This window comes from Lampetra planeri, chromosome 50 (assembly GCF_965212315.1).
Source record: "Lampetra planeri chromosome 50, kcLamPlan1.2.h2, whole genome shotgun sequence".
Taxonomy (NCBI): Eukaryota; Metazoa; Chordata; class Hyperoartia; order Petromyzontiformes; family Petromyzontidae; genus Lampetra; species Lampetra planeri.
The window spans coordinates 1,349,206-1,368,873 of record NC_136156.1 but is presented as its reverse complement, the minus strand read 5'-3'; the positions used below and the strand labels follow the sequence as shown (position 1 = coordinate 1,368,873).

The window sequence follows — 19,668 nt, the reverse complement described above, 5'->3', positions numbered from 1 at the left end:
GTCACTTGCAACAGTGACTCTTATAGAGGCTCATTTTTTTTAAACATTAACATTTTAAATAATAATAATAATTATATCCCTCTTCACAATATTAATTCAGCCTTATTCATGTTTGAGGCAAGACTATGCAGGAATTCCATATCATTTTTTACGATAATAGTAAATTTCCAGCGTAAAAAATCTCAACCTCGTATAGCTGGGCTAATATAAGTTGTGATGTTAAATATCGAGCTTGTTCTCAGCCTAGACATTTAGAAATGTATTTCTGAAATGCAGAGTGCTGCCAGACCCGCTTGGATAGAACGTTAGAAATTCTAGCTTCATATGGCTTCACACGAGTCAGGACAGAGAGTTAGGTTGGCGCTTGCAAACATGAGCGCTCACGAGTTCAATTCATGGCCAGAGTCAAAGCGAACCATAAACCCCTTGGGGTCAATAACACGAGCACAAACAGCTGGGCACCACTTGGTGGGAACTGGTCGTGGTAATGAATGAAAGTGGTCATGATAAGGTGGCAGACTTATCCCACAAATATGGAATTTCAACCAATGGCTCCAGTAACCCCAACAGAGACCACCATTTTCGAACGATTCAGCATGGGACATGTTTTGTTTGAAGACTATAAAAAAATATATCAAACTGCACAGCGTTACAACAAAAAATGCAACTTGTGCAACATCTCAGAACTACATGCTCATGTCTGCAAACAAAAGGATTAGCAGCAAGCAAATGGATACCTTCAACTGGTATTAAATTGGCATACTATGGGGTGTCTGCACAAACAGGGTTCACAGAGGGGGTATTGGTATTCCTTCACGTAATCTCTCAATCTGTCTGAGACTGCTGCTGCTGCTGCTTCTGTGACCGAATCATCCCAGAGGCAAAAAAAAACATCTCAAAGCTTAAACTGTAGCTTATCGATTGGCAGGCATTGCCAACGGTGGGGAAAAACATGAACTCTCATTGTATGTGTGTTTTCACGCTCCGGTACATACATACTTACGTCTCCCAAAAGTCAATGTTATTCGTGTATTTGTTTTTAAAAGGGGAGCAGATCAGAAGGACTTGCATAATTTAAGCTAGGCTCCCCTGGATGAAATGACGATAATTTAAAATGTAGGATTACTCAACGGGGGCTTTGCTGCGGTAGTTCTACAATGTGCCGGTCTGACAGAACGATATGCGTATTGGGAATGGCGCTCACAAACTCGGAGCAATTTTAATTTAGAAGCCAATTATAAAACCTTACGATGAGGAGTGTGGACTTGGGCAGACGCTATTTCACTTGAGATTGCTTTCCAAAACATGGAGCACAGCATGGATTTGCATTCGGTGTAAGTAGCAAATAATTAAAATAAATAGAAAAGATCATTTCGATGGGATTTTTTAAAAATACATTCATTTGTATTTTTTTTTCTGGCTTGTACAAAGAGGGCATGTGTGATAATAATAATAAACCTATTTAAGTATGAATCATTGTAAAAAAAGTATTAAAGCCAGACACAAACACAGCTTTGCAGACCAAATGATTGACAAGCCAGACGGTGTTTAAACTAAATTTTATTTTTATTTTAATGATCACAAAAATACAAATCCTTGAAAACTGCTGAGCTGCTGCTGCCACATGACGTGCCATTATCGAGCTCCGTGGCGTTTTCTGGGAAGCTCAGAAACGTCTTTAAACTCAGCCAAGTCCCCAGGGGATTTCGACACAGGAACACAATGAAAGCCACACAGCCCCATCAGTGATTTCTCCATTCTCTCCACGGAACTTATTCTTCTCCCGTGCAGATAATAGAATGGATGTCAAAATCACCTCCGCTTTTTTGCACCTCATTTAATAGCTTGAATGAGAATAATTATGGGGGGGGGAGGTGGGCTATCACACTGACATAATGATAGAAAGAAAATATTCATGTGCATAAAAAATTAGTCTAGAGAATGGGACTGATAGAATGGAAACTTATTTTTTATGCAAATTACATTGTAACTTGCATCAATGCTGTACTTCACATACATATAGCAAGATCAAAGAGAACAGCGATGCATTGGTTATCACACTGTACTGTGCATCTCGCAAACAGAGGTTTGCTTAGCGGGTTTTAGCGAACACCGTTGATCAGTGATATCCGAATCGATCTTGACCTCACACGTTCCCCTTCACCAACCCACACCGATTTGTATGTTGAAGAATGGTCAAACAATCCCCCCCAAGGCTGTAAATGATTACGTAGGCATGTTGAACTTCGTTCACGCCGTCGAAGATGCGGGGGAATGACAACTGAACACAAAAATCAATTCTAAAGAAATCAGTTTTCAATCTAGAAATACATTTTCACTCGTGAGCAAGTTTCCCAATTCTCTTTAACGCCTCTGCCCGCCCACCCATAGAGTACAAATGGGTACAGCATGCGTTCGTTTCGTTGGTTAATTTCACAAATTCACATTTACGGACACTACATTTGAGCTTGCAACGGGCTGTCTTCAAAGCCCCCTTCGATACCTTGTGACAGAAGCACACTCGAAAGAGAAATACACTATGCATCGCCGAGAGAGTAAAGACGCAGCGCCATGCTTACCTCCTTCTTTCTTGGTGACCTATTTAGACTTTACTCCTTGGCATATCAAAACTGCAAGCGGTGCAGTTCATTTGTCAGAGGGAGCAGCTCTCTTCATGCACACGTGTCCGAATGCAGAACCTTCAAATAAAACATGACAACAGTATTATTCAACATATGTATTATTAATCTAGCATGGGTGTTTTGTTTAGCTTACCATGTATGTACAAGAGGAAGAGGAAACTCGCATCAGCTTATATACACGAGACAGACTGGATATTATTGTTACGCTCTGGTACTCCAAATGAGACTCGGATACATTAGTATTCTTCGTATAGATTTTGACAATACACAAATATTGTATATTTTAACCACAAAAAGCACACACTATTACAAGTTAGTTGCCTAGTAAACAAAAAATAACAAGTGCAATGTTACATTGGTCAATGAATAAAGACATTCATTGCAATCAGACCCTAATTAAAATGTATGAGTACATACTAATGTTTGTTTTACATTTTTAAAATTCACATGGAAATCATGTCCGCACCACAAAAGTAATCAAACTTTTGTTAAAAGCCTAAAATCTTATACTTAAATCATCTGTGAGTGTGTTAATTTGCCAAAAAACAACAAATGCCTTTAACATACTGCATTAGCATACAGCAATTACTTTGCAGCTAACTTCATTGTGAAACTTACAGGTTAAAAATGTTGATCGTTTGCAGTAATTCTACTTTATTAATTCCGGTCTTGGATTGAAGAACAGAATCCATGAGGCCAAGTGACGATGAGGCTGAACATCACGTGGCCAAGGTGCAGGAGGCTAGTGTCAAAGTCAGTCAATTAACACCAGATTGGGGTGCCACAGAGGCGAGATGTTAACTACCTCGCCTGGTATACAGGAGGTCGTGGGTTTGATACCGACCCCTGACGCCTGTATATTTGGAGTTTGCATTTTCTCCACGTGGTCGAGTAGATTTTTTTCTCTGGGTCCTCCGGTTTTACCTTCCACATTTAGAATCAACAACAAGCGTTTAGAGTATTTGGCTCCTATAAAAGTCCACGTGATAAGCCACTTCGTTGAGCTATCAGCTGTGGCCAGGTCGCTTCTGAAAGAGAGCTGTGTATCGGTTTAGACGACTTCTACATCTTCCAAGACATCTGGCCAGTGTGGAGGAGTAGGCCAAATACCCTTGAGGGAGGCTCTCATGAACTCCCTCGACTGGAGGCCCTTCTGCTATAGCTGTGGCACGAACGGGCAATTGGTCATGCAAATTACTTTCTCACAATAGTTTAGTTCATAGATCATCTAGACTGAGGGACGGCATGAAGGCCAGTGCCTCGAAGCCAATCCCTGGGACCGAGGCCACATCCATGAGGCATTAAGACCAAGAGCTGTGAGACCATCCCAGCTCCGGGCTGCAGCCTGGTCGAGGACTCGAGACTGATTAGGACCATACGAGCATCGCGGACAAATCATCAACTATCACTTTTTTGGAAGTGCTCATTTCACAAACAATATATTTCTAAGCAAACACCCAAGAGTATAATATTATATTCATTTAAGTTAAACACTGCAGAGGGAAAACTCAATACCTCTGTAATAGGACATATTTTGGACAATGGCTTATCTTCACACAAGAGAACGGCCATTCATGTTAAGGGCCATGGCCCAAAACTCAGCCTATTATCTATTTTTTTCCAATTTTAAGGGCAATTGTATTGAAAAACGTGACGAATTTTTTTGTTATGTATGCTTGTACATCACTGGCAATGCAGTAACATGATTTTATGTTATTTAATAACTGTAGCGACAAAGCACTTTTCTTCATTTGTAACTTAATTATCATTGGTTTTCTACAGTGTACGGTAGTGGGCCGATAAACACAACGTACCAGCATGTGGTACATAATGTGTGAACATTATATACCGTAATATGGTAAAAAGGGTGTATATTACGCAAATTTTGTAAAACGCAGTTTTCCTTAGATACAGAGAAGCGAGACACCACATACAAGCAGGAAAGGGCAGCCAGAATTGGCACCAACAATGTCCCAAGCTCTGTGGCCCTCAATTAGGATGTTTGGCACATATGACAGTGGAAATATAGAATATATACATCTTACTTAACACCACTCAATATTTCAGTTATACTACCAGAAAAGTTTAGTTTTAATACATTTCAAACACTTAAAAAAAATAATTTTGACTCGGAAAACATCCAAGTTGCAACTTTTAAATCCTAAATCCGTCTGTGACCAAAATTATGTATTTGTTAAATGTAATTGAACATGGTTCAATTCTGAGACAAAATTTTACTTGGAAAATCACCACCTTTGTTTAAAATAGAAATAATCCTAAAATTCCATTTTAAACCGAGGTACAAATGCAACCAACTTTCATTCATGAACAATTTTTTAAGTTTGAATATCTGTCTGATACAACAGCCTAATGGGATAATCTTTGACGAAGGATCATTTCAAATGCCTCATTATAAATATTGTGGCATGTTCTAAGAAACACTCACTCAAAGCAACCAAAGAGAATAACATAGTGCAAATTAAAAACATTATTTTCCATGGATTGTAAAATAATTTCCAAGCTGTGTGTTGTTAACTGGTCCCTAGCATCGAAGACTTACACATTTCCATGACAACCAGTTGAGATTTAGACTTAAAACTTCTGTGACTGTAGGAATTCATATTCTTGGTTCTTTTGGTAAAGTCACGTAGATAGAACACAAAAAATACAATAAAAATAATAAGATAAAATAAAAATATGAAAATTAAAAAATTGAAAATAATAAAAGCAAAAAACCCACGACGTTTCGATCGCAACACAAGCGGTCTTCATCTCGCCGCCGCCTGATGAAGACCACGTGTGTTGCGATCGAAACGTCGTGGGTTTTTTCTTTTATTATTTTAAATTTATTATTTTTATTTAATTATTTTATTTTAAATTTCGTCTTATTATTTTGTATTTGTTTTCTATTTACATGCCTTTACCGAAAGAAACAAGAATATGAACCAGTTTAGATTTTAATTCTAAATTCATTTGTTCTCGGCAAGGAGCCCAGGAATAAAACCCACCATCAGTCTTTCTTGTCTACATTTAAAACTGGGCCAAACATTATTGAACTAGATTGCATCGTCCAGCTGCTAATGTGATGATCAGTCACACAAACATATGGGCCCTTATAAGTATTGTACAACGCTGCTATCACTATACATAAAAAGGTAAGAGTGACAAAGTTGCAGCCCTGAAATGTCTCACTCACACCACTGCTGAATCAAAGGCGTACACTAAAGGGAGCTCTAGAGAGCCCATGTAGAGGGCATTTGGCCTACGCTACCATGCCGGCTAAACACGTCTTCGATGATGCGCAAGTACCCCCACATTTTACTCCACCGCACGCGACTTGCCAATCGACTAACTGCGGTGTCAGTACACAGAGACGGGGAGGGGGGTGTGATAGAAGAAACTTGCACCGTTGTTTTAACTGCGGTGCCACGGAAAGTTGGATCAAACCGATGACCCCTGGATTGCAAGTCCACTGTGTGAAGCAATACACCGTGGCATAATAAGTCCACGTAACAAAACGAATCAATGGGCTAAATATGTACCCTAATATTCTTCTGCGTCTGGCAGGACTGCTACAGATGCCGCCCCTGCACCGCCCCCCCCCCACATCCTGTGTGTGTGGGTCCGTGGCCTCTACGTGCGGAGCGATATCAGTCACTTGGCGGCCCATCGAGTGCAGCTGTCACGAGGCCTCATCGCCACGGAAGCCTCAGCCCCCAAGGGCTTATCGGGGCAGCCTCGCGTGAAAGCACACTTCCTCTTAAGTCTTAAATACTGCACGTACACTCTCGTCACTCGGCCACACGGCACTCTGCAAGTCTTAGTTTGAACCGTGTTCAGTTTACAAAAATAAAAACAACCTTGTTACAACTGAGCTATACTTGGTCAGAAGACCTCAACATTCACGTCACAAAATATTAAGAAAATAGGAAGCAGGATGGGTCGTTCCTACCAACTGTGACCGTTTAGATTCTTGGGTTTTTTCGGTAAAGTCACGTAGGTAAAAAATTAAAATTAATAAAAGTTAAATAAAAATAAATTATATTTTAAATTAAAATTTATAAAAGTAAAATAAAAATAAATTTTCTTTTATTTAATTTTATTAATTTTAATTTTTTACCTACGTGACTTTACCGAAAAAACCCAAGAATACGAATCCTTGCTGTCACGAAAGCTTCAAATCTAGAATTAGATTCTTGTACCCTGGGTGATGTGTTTTATTTGTTTTTGTGTGGCCACTGCTTGTTGCATGGAACGCACTGTGGCAAGAGAAGTTGTGCAAACATTTGTGCCAACGCGTATGGTGTGTGTACGTCTATAAATGTAGGCAAACCTGACGCTCCAGTGTCACACAACCATCCCTTTACTTCCCTCTTTGGAGAAACAATGGTTGACTTGACCTGATGATCTTTTACTTTTAACGATTCACTAAATAATTAACACGGTATTTGATTTCTGAGAATGCAATAACCTCGGTTGTTGTTGTGGTACAATAAGACGCCATAACACAAAACACACATGGTTTTCATTTATTAATGTAAAACCCGAATCCGACAACAGCCTGTATGTAAACCATGTTCTCCAAAAGTATCGGTGCAAACGGCACACACACCGCACTTCCAATGGTTTACCGTCACCGGCGGTCTAACGCAAACAGCTGCGTGCAGCACAAGCGGTTAAGTGCTCCTTGGCCAGGTTTAAAATTATGGAGTCAGGCTCCAAGCCCACGGACCAGGCTTTTAATAAAACCCCCGATATATGCCCCCATTAATCATGCTGCATCACAACCTCCCCCCCGCTTAGTTGCACGATGCACTATATTTACATGCACGTGGCCATGAGGTGAACCCTGTTAGAAACGTGCAGGGCGCCAGAGACTGTGTGAACTTCCCGCAATTGCTTCATCGGCATTCCGCGATCAATGAGGGTTCCTCGTTTGGTTATTTTAAACAGCCAGAATAAATTAATGGGGCACCCTCTCGTCAAGCTTTTCTAAATTTAGTTGATATACAATACTGGCATAATGACCTTAAATAATAATACAAATACAACCTTCTCAAATAAACGACGTTTGTTGAGCTATATACAAGATACAGTTACACGAGCGTAGATTAAATGGACTCCAAAGTTAATGGACCTTCACCAATCACCAAGGTCAATATCATTACAAGCAACAGAGGCTTGTTTTTATAATTATACAAACCACGTTTGGCTTCATCATCAGCAGAGTACATTTAGCCAACATCTCGTCCAGTTTGCCTTTGTCTCTCCAGCACCAGTGTTTGTCACACAGCACAGGTAACTTATTTTAAGCGGGAGTTAACCTAATCGTTGCCCAGGTCAGATTTAGATTCCGAATCCAACTTGTGTGTGGATGACCAAGTCTCAAACCTGTGCCACTGGCATCCCAGAGTCTGGCTCGCACTCCCCATTGTGTGCGTATACTGTCCTACACGTACAACACACATTGCTCAAATGGGTGGGCAGTTTGAACAGCTTTTGTTTTGTCCACACCAACAGTACAGTACATACACATCGGTCAAAGACACCAAGACAAAGATGCCCTGTATAGCCATAGAGGGCAAGTGCTGTTTACGAGCACCTCCGAATTGCACAGCGGAAGAAGTTCAACATACATACACGAGGGCCATCGTGGCACACAGGGTGGTGTGACCAGCACTTCGCCCGGCTGCCTTTGTCATTCCCGGCGAGGACACACACACGCAAGCATAATTCAATTTCACTGGCATTTAAGAGTAATTACTGTGGTTATTGCTGTTATTATATGTGTAGAGGCATAAAGACTTGTGGGCGACTCCGTGGCAGAAGCTGAGAGGCTACCATCACAGCGGGCTGCTGACCCATCATAAAATCCACATAGCAAGGCCCTCCTCCTCCTCCTCGTGTCCTCAACTGCTAAGACTCCAGGGACTGAAACGTGGCCCAATTCTCAATGGTGCGCATCCACTATTGTAATAATGAACGGACACGCAGAGTTCTATCGGAACATTTTTAATAGTGATGGAGCATGCCACTTGGATACGGTTTTTTAAACAGCAATCAGCCATGACCATTTTGGTGCTTAAATGAGAAATGTTAAATAAACGCGTATTATTCAAGTAAACCTAAACACAATTTCAGGAAAGTAAACGCTGTGGTGGCGAAGCAAGTTTCTGAAAAAAAAACAATGTGAGGTTATGAGGATCGTTGGGGTGTGTTTATGTAGCGCTATCTTTCAGGGTTACAGGAGAGAAAGTAGAAGAGACAGAATATATATTGCCCATACATAAATTGAAGAGATGGTGTCAGGGTTCCCTTATCCAGAAGGACAAAATTTAAAATGGCACGACCACATTTCTAAAAAGCAGTAGAGTCTTCAATGGCATTCAACAAAAAAAGTAGATACTTTAACTACACTAAAATGTGCATTTTTTAAAACGCAAGTTTTTTTTATGCAGTTCTTTAAATAGTATTTGTTACCGGCTTTTATTTTTATGTTCGCCAAAAAAACACAATCTGCCATTACATTTTTGCTGTTTTCCAACTAAAACGAAAATGCCTTGGTGGCACTTTTCTCATACAGGTCACAAAGCAAGCAAAGGTTATGCCGAGCCCACATTCTGTTCAATTTAGCACTCAGATCAAATTATAGCGGGGCCTATCCGTTCATACAAGCAAGCAATTACCCTACCAATTATCCGACTGGTAGGATAACGTGAAAATGGTTGGGGAAAAAAAAGGCACATCTCTGTTCTCCCACGTGGCGCTGGACGGGAGGTGACATGAACAACATCACAAGCCGTGTCATGCTGGGCGTGGCTTGTCAGGGGTTTCCCACCTCCAGGATACAGCATGTCAGGGTGGCCACCATTTTTAAAAACGTTCGAATAACTGACCACAAAGGGTCGTCAATTAAAATGATCAGTCGATCAATACATTTAATTGACGAGTTGTCCAAAGACCAAACACGCGCACGCCTCTACATCCCTTGTGGTTGCAATCACCATGCATAGTAACCAACGGTTTTGTGAATTGACACTTGGCATCAATTATTAACAGTGCTATCCAATCAGTCAACACCAGCCAACCAAGTGAGCTTGATCACTTATAGCCTGACAGTTTCCAACTGAAGACATTTGTTTCTGCCACCACTTGGTCGGGGCGAGCCAGCATTGCCGCTCATGATAAACAGATGCGAGCGCACAGGCATCTGTGGCTCTTGCCACATACACCAAAATAATACAGAAATAGCTCAAAGCACGCTGGCAGTTTTTGTGTGCGTGTGTGCCTTCAAGCCACTCCATCTGGCTAGTATTAATGTGTGTTGTTATTGTTGGCCGCGATTCAAAATTCTGTTCGGCCAAGATGCCAACCAATCTGTTGCATCGCTCCCAAAGTGGTGAGAGAGATGACCACAAAGATAAAATAACAGGACTAGCTAACTCGGTATACACACACACCCACGTATACATCACAGCTGGTAAAATAGGTTTGCAATTCTTTTAAAAAGCCAATTTTAACATGTTTTTGTTATAAGTCACGATTCTTGGATTCAAGTGAGCAATCGTTCATATATTACATATCTTCTAATTTAATAACGGCCACTTGGCAGCCACTGGGAACCTGGCCACCAAAACGCAGCAAAGTCACCACGATGCACGCCCAGAGTGACACAGTGACGACGAGGACATCTATTCGCATCCACTTGGATTACAACAATAATCTCCACCCACTGAAATAACATCAACTATGTCCACCTATCACAATGACATCACCAATCTCCAATCACCTCAATCACATAATCAAACCGCACACACAACAACTCCTCAGCACATCTGAGTACAGAGCCATTTAAACTAATTTTGAACTATATGAAAGTTGTTTATTCTGGTCCATTACTGACAGAAACAAGCCTATGACCAAATCACTCAGAATGCTATTAATATTTTACCAGGTAAGGCCCACAGAGCTATATAGCGCTTTTTCTAAAGTGACCTGGCCAAAAATTATTGCTGAAGTGGCTTCTCTTGTGGAAATGTATAGCAGCCAAATACTCTGAAGGCGTGTTTCTAAATGTGGAGGGAAAAACCGGAGGACCCGGAGAAAAATCCACACGACCACGGGTAGAACATGCAAACTCCAAGTATGCAGGCGTCAGTCGGGATCGAACCCACAGCCTCCTGTATATCAGGTGAGGTAGTTAACATCGCCACCACAGCACTCAAAGTAATCACATTTCAGATGTGTGTGTTGTAGGCTGGGTCATGTCGTTCACATGCCCAGCCACCGCATGCCTAAACAGATTTTGTTTGGCCGGATAGAGGTGGCTAAACAGGTACGGCATGGGCTAGAGAAGAGATGGATTGACGTGGTACAGGAGGATGTGGAGCTGAGTGGACTTGCCGATGACTGGTACAAGCGGTGTCAAGATCAACCTCTGTGGAAGGCTCGTGAAGGACGCTGCTACTGGGCAGTTGGAGGCGGTCGCCCTCCAACAACAACGGAGGGCAGAGGAGCGACTCTCACAACAAAGAGCGGAGTGCCGGGTGGTTAAAGCACAGCAAGTTGGGACACAATAGGGGGAACAGGTGGTGCATCAGCCAGTCATCTCAGTCAGGCAACTCATGGCACCTGGGTCTGTCCATGACCTCCTGCCAGCGGGCGTTCGACACTTCACGCGGCCTTAACGTGACCATAGCCTGGCACAAGCGCAGTTGTGACGTCTCCGCCACTTAGTGGCGAATGGCGGTTGTTGTTGTTGTTGTTGTTTGGCCTGCATTGTCGGCAACCGAGGGCATAAGAAGCAACATTGTTTGTTGTACTGTACTATGCTCCAATGTGTATTCTACTCGCCTTCACCATCCCACACCGACCAGGCTGAGCAAGTACAGTAAAATAACCCGGATGACATGAACGGCATGGAGAGACTCTCATCCAGCAGCGGATTTACAAAAGCGCTGCAGATATACATGTACTCAGAGAAAAGTGACATCTTCATCAGAAATAATCTTAAGGGATAACAGCACAAAAATAACATCTGGTGTCTCTCCAACAGATCTGCTTAATGTCAAGGCTAATCTTAAATACAAATCATGCATTGATGTGCGCTTTCGTGGTTACAATTAAGAATATACAATTTCGAATAAGTACTCGAACTGATTATATTCTAACACTTGGCGTACATTATCAAAAGCTCAGAAAGAAAAGTGTGTGCAGGTTGGAAACAAATCAACAGTTTGTAAAAAAACACCATTTGACCACATTCTGATAAACGTATATAAAAAATAAAACAAATTATTGGCTTTAAATAAGAAGGCCTCTGCGCCAATACTGGGAAAACCATCTTTTCCAGATGTCGGCTGGGCTCGCAGCTACAAACTCATTTCGCCATCGTTCGTCAAATTCTACCAACCGTGCCCACCCTCACCGACTCAGAGCCCTGCGCTTACTCGAGCCAGCACTGTGGGTGCCGTTCACAATTCTTGCAAGACATTTTTACCTTTTTGTACAAAGGGTGACGAACACTCCTGGGCACTTATAACATCTCAAGTTGTGCAACCGGCCCCCGTTGGCAACGCCATGTCCATGCGCTGTACAACACGTGGGTGTGGTTAGAGTCACAGGCGGCAATCACCCACAGAATGTTGACTTACGTCGTTTGTTTTCGTTCCATTTGTGACCCGATTTTGAAACGAAGCGGCGCCGAAAAAAATGTATGGGGGTGGGAAGCGTCACGTTAATAAGTCGCCAACCTTAATTAAGGAGGAACTATTTTCTTTACAGATCATCCAACCGTTAAAAGGCAAGCGGCATCCTGATATATAATCAGTGTCCTACAACTACGAACATTCCAATAACAGAACATCTCGATGAAGCGGACTTAAGTGTGCGCGTTTCAGCAAAGCGCTGTCCCTAACACGTCCACCACTCGGGCTGCTGCGCTATCATTTGACACAATACGATACGACACCGCATTTAAAAGTCACGATCATCAAGATATACATTTCCAATAACTTTTTTTTAAACATGTACATACATGGTTTGTACTGTTATGTACATCTAGTATGCATAAGATCACTTAAAATGTCTTCAAATATAGTTATATTTAGATAAGCCTGCCATAACGTATCTAATTATAATTCCTCAACTAAAATCAATTCGAGCACTCATAACACATACTAACACTGAATAGTGCGTGCAAGAATCAATTATTTTGTATTCTTATATATATTTCATGCCATCGGTTCATATAAACCCTGCAGCCTCTACATCTTACATGCACCCCACTCGCCCAACACTAAAACACACCTTTTCGCTTTGTGACTCAAGCAACGAACCCAAATCATGAACATTCAATGACTCATGGGAGGGATTGAAATGTTACATTCTTAGCGAAAATCAATACTCATGCATCTGCTTCATTAATCCTTAACTCGGCATTGTCTCGGTCAAGTTATCAGCCGACAATACGTACACAAAAAGACCCCCCCCCGAATTGCCTTTAACAAGCTTTTCTGGGTTAGATCACGGACCATATATAATAGTGTCATTACACAAATATATAAATGTGTCGTTACACATTTAGATATTTACGCGATCTACCCCCCCCCCCCCCAAAAAACCCCTGTATTATGGATGATATTGATCGCGTAATCCTACGTGTTAAACTTTAACAAGCTGTCGGAGCAAGTGTTGTTAGTGAGCAGCTATTAAGGCTGTGTGATCAGCATCACACCCCCGGCATTTCCCCAGGACTTTACCGATGTTTACACACCGCTCCAGTCACACCCATACGAGGCCAAGTCGACCAGAGAACAGGTTCAAGAGCAGTTCACACAATCTCGCAGCTGATGCTGGCCATGTGCTCAAACCGAACTCGTGGCTTGCCCGGTTCGGAGCGCTAATCGCTTCAACAGAAAGACAAAGATCCCCCGTATAGCCCTGGCAGACTGTTGGGCAAGTGCTGTTCGTAGCGAGCACCTTTAAAGGCCGGCACGGCACACGAGAGGGCTTGGGTGGCCAAAACCACGCCCGGCCGCCTTTGTCTCTCCAGTGGCGATGTTTTACACACCGCACTAGGTACTCATTTGAGGCCGAGTTGATATAGGGGAGGCCCAGGACCGGTTCAGATAATCGTGACCAGTGATGGCCGTGAGCGGGAATCGAACTCGGGTCGCCCGGTTCGTAGCGCAGCGCGAACGGCTCCACGACTCCCCACTCACTACAACACACACCACCAACACATGCTCACACCGTATGAAGGAGGGTAACAAATAATAAAGTGTGACGCTTGGCAAGAGGTTACTAGCTCAGCCTCTCATGGTCACAGGACATTTTGTTCAGAGGGTAGCGTGTGAATACTATAACCAGTCCGAACCAAGTCAAGCACGTGAGTGATGGTGATTCATCGGTATGTCGCAACCTCGGATTTAATATTAGTGACACACCCTGCCCACACAAATAACCTGTTATTGTATTAAATAACGTATCACTTTGAAGTTGTTCTATAAAGAGTCTGGCCCCAGCATAGGAGTGTGGAATATCCTCCACTGCCTTGGGACTGCCAATGGAGATGCGCTCTGATCCACACTCACTTTAACATGAGAGGTGGGGAGGTATAACCCCGTTGACACTTAATTTATGAGTGCGTGCTAAGCTAATATTAGAAATGGTTTGGAGTACGTGACGTATAGCACTTCCGCAACCAAACAACTTTAAAAATAAACCAGATAAAAATGTATGCTGCCTTTCTTATGTAAAAGTGTGAGAATTAAATGCTTCGCTTGAACAACACCGATGGCAAAAGGAAGCTAAGCTGTGAATAGAGTCTTCAAAACATAAGTAAACTTGTATTTATTTCCCCTATAAAGGTTCAGTAAATTTAAAACAAGCAGACAACAGCAAACTTAAAGCTATGATCCGAAGGTGGCTGTGTACAAGTCGGCTGTTGGTACCAAAAGCTGCAAGTCTCCAAACACTGGCCTTAGAAAGTTGATTTTAATATACTCTATACGGGAGTGGGGTGGGGAAAACTAAAGCCAACTAGTGCAAGTTAAATTGCTCTTCGATAAAGATCATGAAGGTTCAAGTGGACTAGTTTCAGAAAGCCAATGAAGCGAATTGGAAAGACGCGAGAGAAAACATATGCTGTGCAAGTAAATTTTCTCAAAGCATCAGCAACATATATGACCCTTTAAACATACTGCCGCACTTGAATCCATAATGGAAAGCCCTAAGTGAATCAATTGAGAGAACTGTAACAATGATAGACCTAAGTAGTCACCGCATATCTACTTTTCTATAAACAAACCAAATTTGTAACGGAAGTTAATGTACGTGGTGAAAATTGCATTGCTGATGTGAAAAGTTGAATTAACAATGTCGACTTAATGGCGGTGATGATGAATATATGAAAAAAAAAATATTTAGAGGGCAACTACTGAAGATGAACTGGGATCGGAGTTATTAAATAGAGGCAAACAAGAGCAAGATTGAGAGATTTTGGAAAGCCGACTCTTCGTGTACTATCTTGAGATACAGTACTGTACGTTATGCCCTGCACAGTATACATTCCTATGTTATTTAAAATGTATTGTAAACGTTAGCTTCATGAACAGAGCACACTGATGTGTCTTGACAAGAAAATCGTCTATCATTGCATTCTGACTTATGGCCCTGAAACATGGCCATTGACAAAGAAAAGGGAACAAAAGCTGAAAAAGGGCACAAAGAATTGTGCAGCAGATGCGTGGAGTTTGAGAAGCACGGAATTAATGAAAACGCAAATCAGACACCACGACTGCTAACAATGTGGGCTTGAGCACGATACATCGCAAAAAGAGACGATGGCTGATTGATGAACAAGACTAGAGACAGAAAGGCAAAGGTAAGGTGAAAACGTGCTCAAGACGATAACTACAGTAGAAATGGGAGCGATAAGATCAGTTCATGTGCAGGAGAGTGAGATGGATTGTAGAAGATCGGTGCAGTGAGACATGGCAATGCCATAGGGAGGAAGCCTTCGTCCAGCAGGGAAATACGATGGTTGATGAAGATTACAATTGATAAATAGTGATACTCACTATTCGCATGTATATTCATGTGTCTAATCCCTGGCTGCCGTTGTAAAGTATTACCAAGTACTGGCCGGATACCAGCAACTGAGCTAAGCGGTGTTGGTCATGTCCAGGCCAAGCAATTGAGCTAAAGTAATTGATGATAGAAAATTGTCAGCCTGTCTTCCCCATGAAGATGAATCGGACATCACTGAAAACATAACGTACCTCTTAATTTCAAATTGTTAGTACTTAATTTCTCGATGAAGGCAATACATTTGGTGAATCGCAAGGGCTAGATATAAATAAACTATAGTATATAACCCATGAAACCTCAGTGGCCAAGTAGCGTTCGCTTTGTTAAAATCCGTACCATTTTTCGTCAAAAGGGTATGGAGTTGATTCTCATGTCTTATGCAACATTCTAAAGGGAAGCAGACTAATCCATTGCACACGAATAAAGAAACGTTTCTACACATGCAAATGTACAACTCAATTCCACAAATGAGCAACGAATCTTACAAGTTTCTGAACATGAAATTCCCTATGAGAGCATCATTCGCTTTTCTATTGGGTGCAATGTTCTATTTTGATATAGCCCTTTTGTGTAGCGGTAGTCTGGCTGTGAAGGTGATTCAGTGACTTACCCCAGGACATGGAATAATGGGAGTCAAGAGCTTACAGAATCCGTTCATAGACAGACTACGTACTTCACTTATCATGCACGACTCGACAAATTGGTCTCAAAGTAATGTTTTCCACTGCAATCCTTGAAAGTACCGTGATGATACAATCCATCTTACTCCTGCACATTTACTGATCTCATTGCTCCATCTCTGCGACAGCCTCCTTCTGAGGTGCATCCTCTTCTTCAGTTGCCATCCCATCATTACTCTTATCTGTCAGCCACCACCATTTATAATGATGTGTCCTGCCATACCCACTTTACTTAAAGATGTCTGATTTGTGTGTGTTCACTGAAGCAAGTGTTCATTATCTTAGGACGATTCCAAGTATGCATCTCTACATGCTTCAAACTAACATGACCTTTCATTTTATCAAAGTAAAATATAAAATGCAAAATAACGTTTGCGATTATTGGGGCGTGGTGATACTGCATAGCCACATTTCTTCCAAAATTACATAAAAGTTTAAAATGAAAAGTAAATTTGGGTGCCATTCTTCAGCCATGTTTCTACCAATCCACTGCTCCATGCCTGCCAACACTGGCGTGGTTGGTTGGTGTTGTTCGATCGACTAAAGTACTTCACGCCGGTCAGTGGACTGGATCATATGTCGTCACTCGCCATTGACGGCGTTGTCCTCGTGGTTCAGAGCGCAATGCGCAACCCACTGCGCCACCGCTCCAATGTGGCTAAGACGACCACATTGTTTGCCCTATTGATAGACTGATTAATGCCGTGTGAATGTGTAATTTCCACCATGACGCTTTGGGTATCCAACAGAGTTGAGGACTGCTCATTTGAGCAGTAAAACATTCCGAATGACTTAACTTTGAGTCCTTAATTTGACTGAATAACTCCTAATGAAAGCATATACAGTATTGAAATAGAAGTGACATTACTATTAAGAAAAACCAATCTAAATGTACACAAGTCGCACAAACATATATAACCCTTACTCTGGAGCCAATCACAACCAACAGGACTCAAGAGGGCGTTAAACCGGTGGACCCGTGGTTCAGCTCGCCTGTCACTGCATACAGCATCGAAAAAAAAAGTAACAAGGGCTCTTAAACTGCACCAGTTTTCAGTGAAACCCGCAATTAACCGTACCCGATACGAGCTTAATTCGCTCGTATGAATTACTTCGCATAGCAGCCGACAGAACACAAAGATTATCACAAAGGCGCGACCACCAGGGCGATTGGCAACACCACCCCTTGTAGGGGGTGCTCGGCGGCCGGACCAGGACGCACATTGCCCGGCGGGGGAATTTATCCGAGGCCCGTCACAACCTGCGCCCCGTGCAAGGCCGCACGCCACAAAAGTTCCGCTTTACCTCGCAGCGAGTTGCACTCAACGTGGCGCGATGGCGCATACGTTCCACCAACGTCCCGAGGCTTACGCGGGGTGGAAAGGAGACGGGAGGGGAGGACGGTAATGACGAGGCGGGGGGGGGGATACGCGGGAGAGCGTCGCTGTTGTAGCCGGCGAAGACGGCTTTAGGGGCTTCCTCTACCTCCTCCCTCTCCCCCCTCGTGGTGTACAAGGGGGGGGGGGGGGCACGTGACCGACACGGGCCCTCCCCATTGGCGCACGCGGTTTGTCACTGACGACTTCTTTATTCATCAGCTTACGGTGTTAATTGGTGGGTTAATTGGTTCGGGTTTTTTGTTTTTCCAGTCCTTCATTCGGTCATTCATTAATCTGTTCAGCCCTTCTGTCGTTCAGTTATTCCGTCAATTGGTATCTCGTTTATTCACCTCAAGGCATTTCAACATTCGTGGAACGTTCATGTGATGATTGAAAGTTGTTTGAATTGTGTTCCATTAATGTATGTATTAATTAAAAGTTATTGATATGTGCAATCAATTTGTCAAGGCATTAATAAATACCGGTTTTTGGGTTAGATTGCGTAAATATAAATGTGTCATTAATACTCTTGGGTTTTTTCGGTAAAGTCACTTAGGTAAAAAAATAATCGAAATAAAATAATAATAATAAATGAAAATAAATCAATTAAATTTATTGATTCATTTTATATTATTTTATTTCTATTATTTTGTACCTACGTGACTTTACCGAAAAAACCTAAGCGTATAAATCCTTGCAGTCACGAAAGCTTCAAATCTATAAAAGAAAATGTGTCATTAAACCCACCACCACCCGACACAGCCAATTAGCAAGGTTTGTTACATAAACAAAACGTGACAATTCGTTACTAGTTCAGCACACCGCTGTGTTGAAGAGTAAACCCTCAACATTTACAATTCAATCTTGATTTGAAGCTTTCGTGACTACAGGAATCCATACTCTTTGGTTCTTTCGGTAAAGTTACGTAGGTAGAAAATAATAGATCACGACGTTTCGATCGCAACACAAGCGACCATCATCAGGTGGGACAATCACAGCAGGGAAACTGCTGACGGTTGCTTGTGTTGCGATGGAAACGTCGTGATCTATTATTTTCTACCTACGTGACTTTACCGAAAGAACCATAGAGTATTTACAATTAAATTACGGCGTCTCGCCAGTAATTACAACCAGCATCATCAGGCGGCAGCCATATTTGGTCACGAAAGCCAACGTGTTAATCAAGTAATTATTTGGTATTTTGATAATTTATTGATTTTTTTGTTCACGTTTAAGATTTGCAATTCATTCAATGGTTCTTTCACTGGTATCATGCATTTCGTGGCAGTTATAAAGGAGTGTTTAATTGATGCAATCAGTCGCTGATGGATTTAGTCAGTAAATTATTTATTCACGTAATTAGTAACATTTGTTATATATTGTGTGGCGTTTTTCGTTGTTCAGCCTTTTTCAGTCGTTACTTAAGTTATTTAATAATAACATGCATTTAGTCACAGATTAATTCATGAATGTACATGCTGTCGGTTTTAACACCGTAACTATTTAAGTCGTTCAGTCATTAATTAACCCAGTAGTTCAAATGTTCCACCATTCATAAGAATCATGCACTTTGTGATAATTACGAGGAACGTTTAATTCATTCCCGTATTAAGTATCATAATTGTGGACGTTTATTAAAGGATGTTACATCATGCTTGCATTGATTCTATCTTTTCTTAATCCAGCCATTCATTATTTGGCAGTGTGCAATCAATTATACTTCTTGTAAAAACTAAAATCCGTCAGAAGGATATTTAATTTAATCATCCAAATAATTTCTAATGTAAAATTATTTAAATGCGTTCATTCGTAATTGTGAATATTTTTTTTGTAAGTACAGGATTCCATAACAATTAACATCGCCGTTATTATCTT

The 19,668-nt window shown here is 41.7% G+C and overlaps 1 protein-coding gene across 3 annotated transcripts in view; it reads right to left on the bottom strand.

Annotated features, from left to right (window-relative positions):
* Nucleotides 1–17,923, bottom strand: part of LOC144734199 (kelch-like protein 9) — a 113,989-nt gene extending 96,066 nt beyond the window's left edge. For 2 of the 3 annotated variants that reach the window (XM_078616285.1, XM_078616287.1), the window contains exons 1-2: nt 17,720–17,923; nt 2,580–2,699 (exon numbers count right to left, since the gene is read on the bottom strand). The gene's annotated coding sequence lies outside the window, so the exon portion shown is untranslated. The remainder of the gene's footprint in view (nt 1–2,579; nt 2,700–17,719) is intronic. The other variant, XM_078616286.1, reaches the window with a different exon arrangement.
* Nucleotides 17,924–19,668: the final 1,745 nt, after the last annotated feature.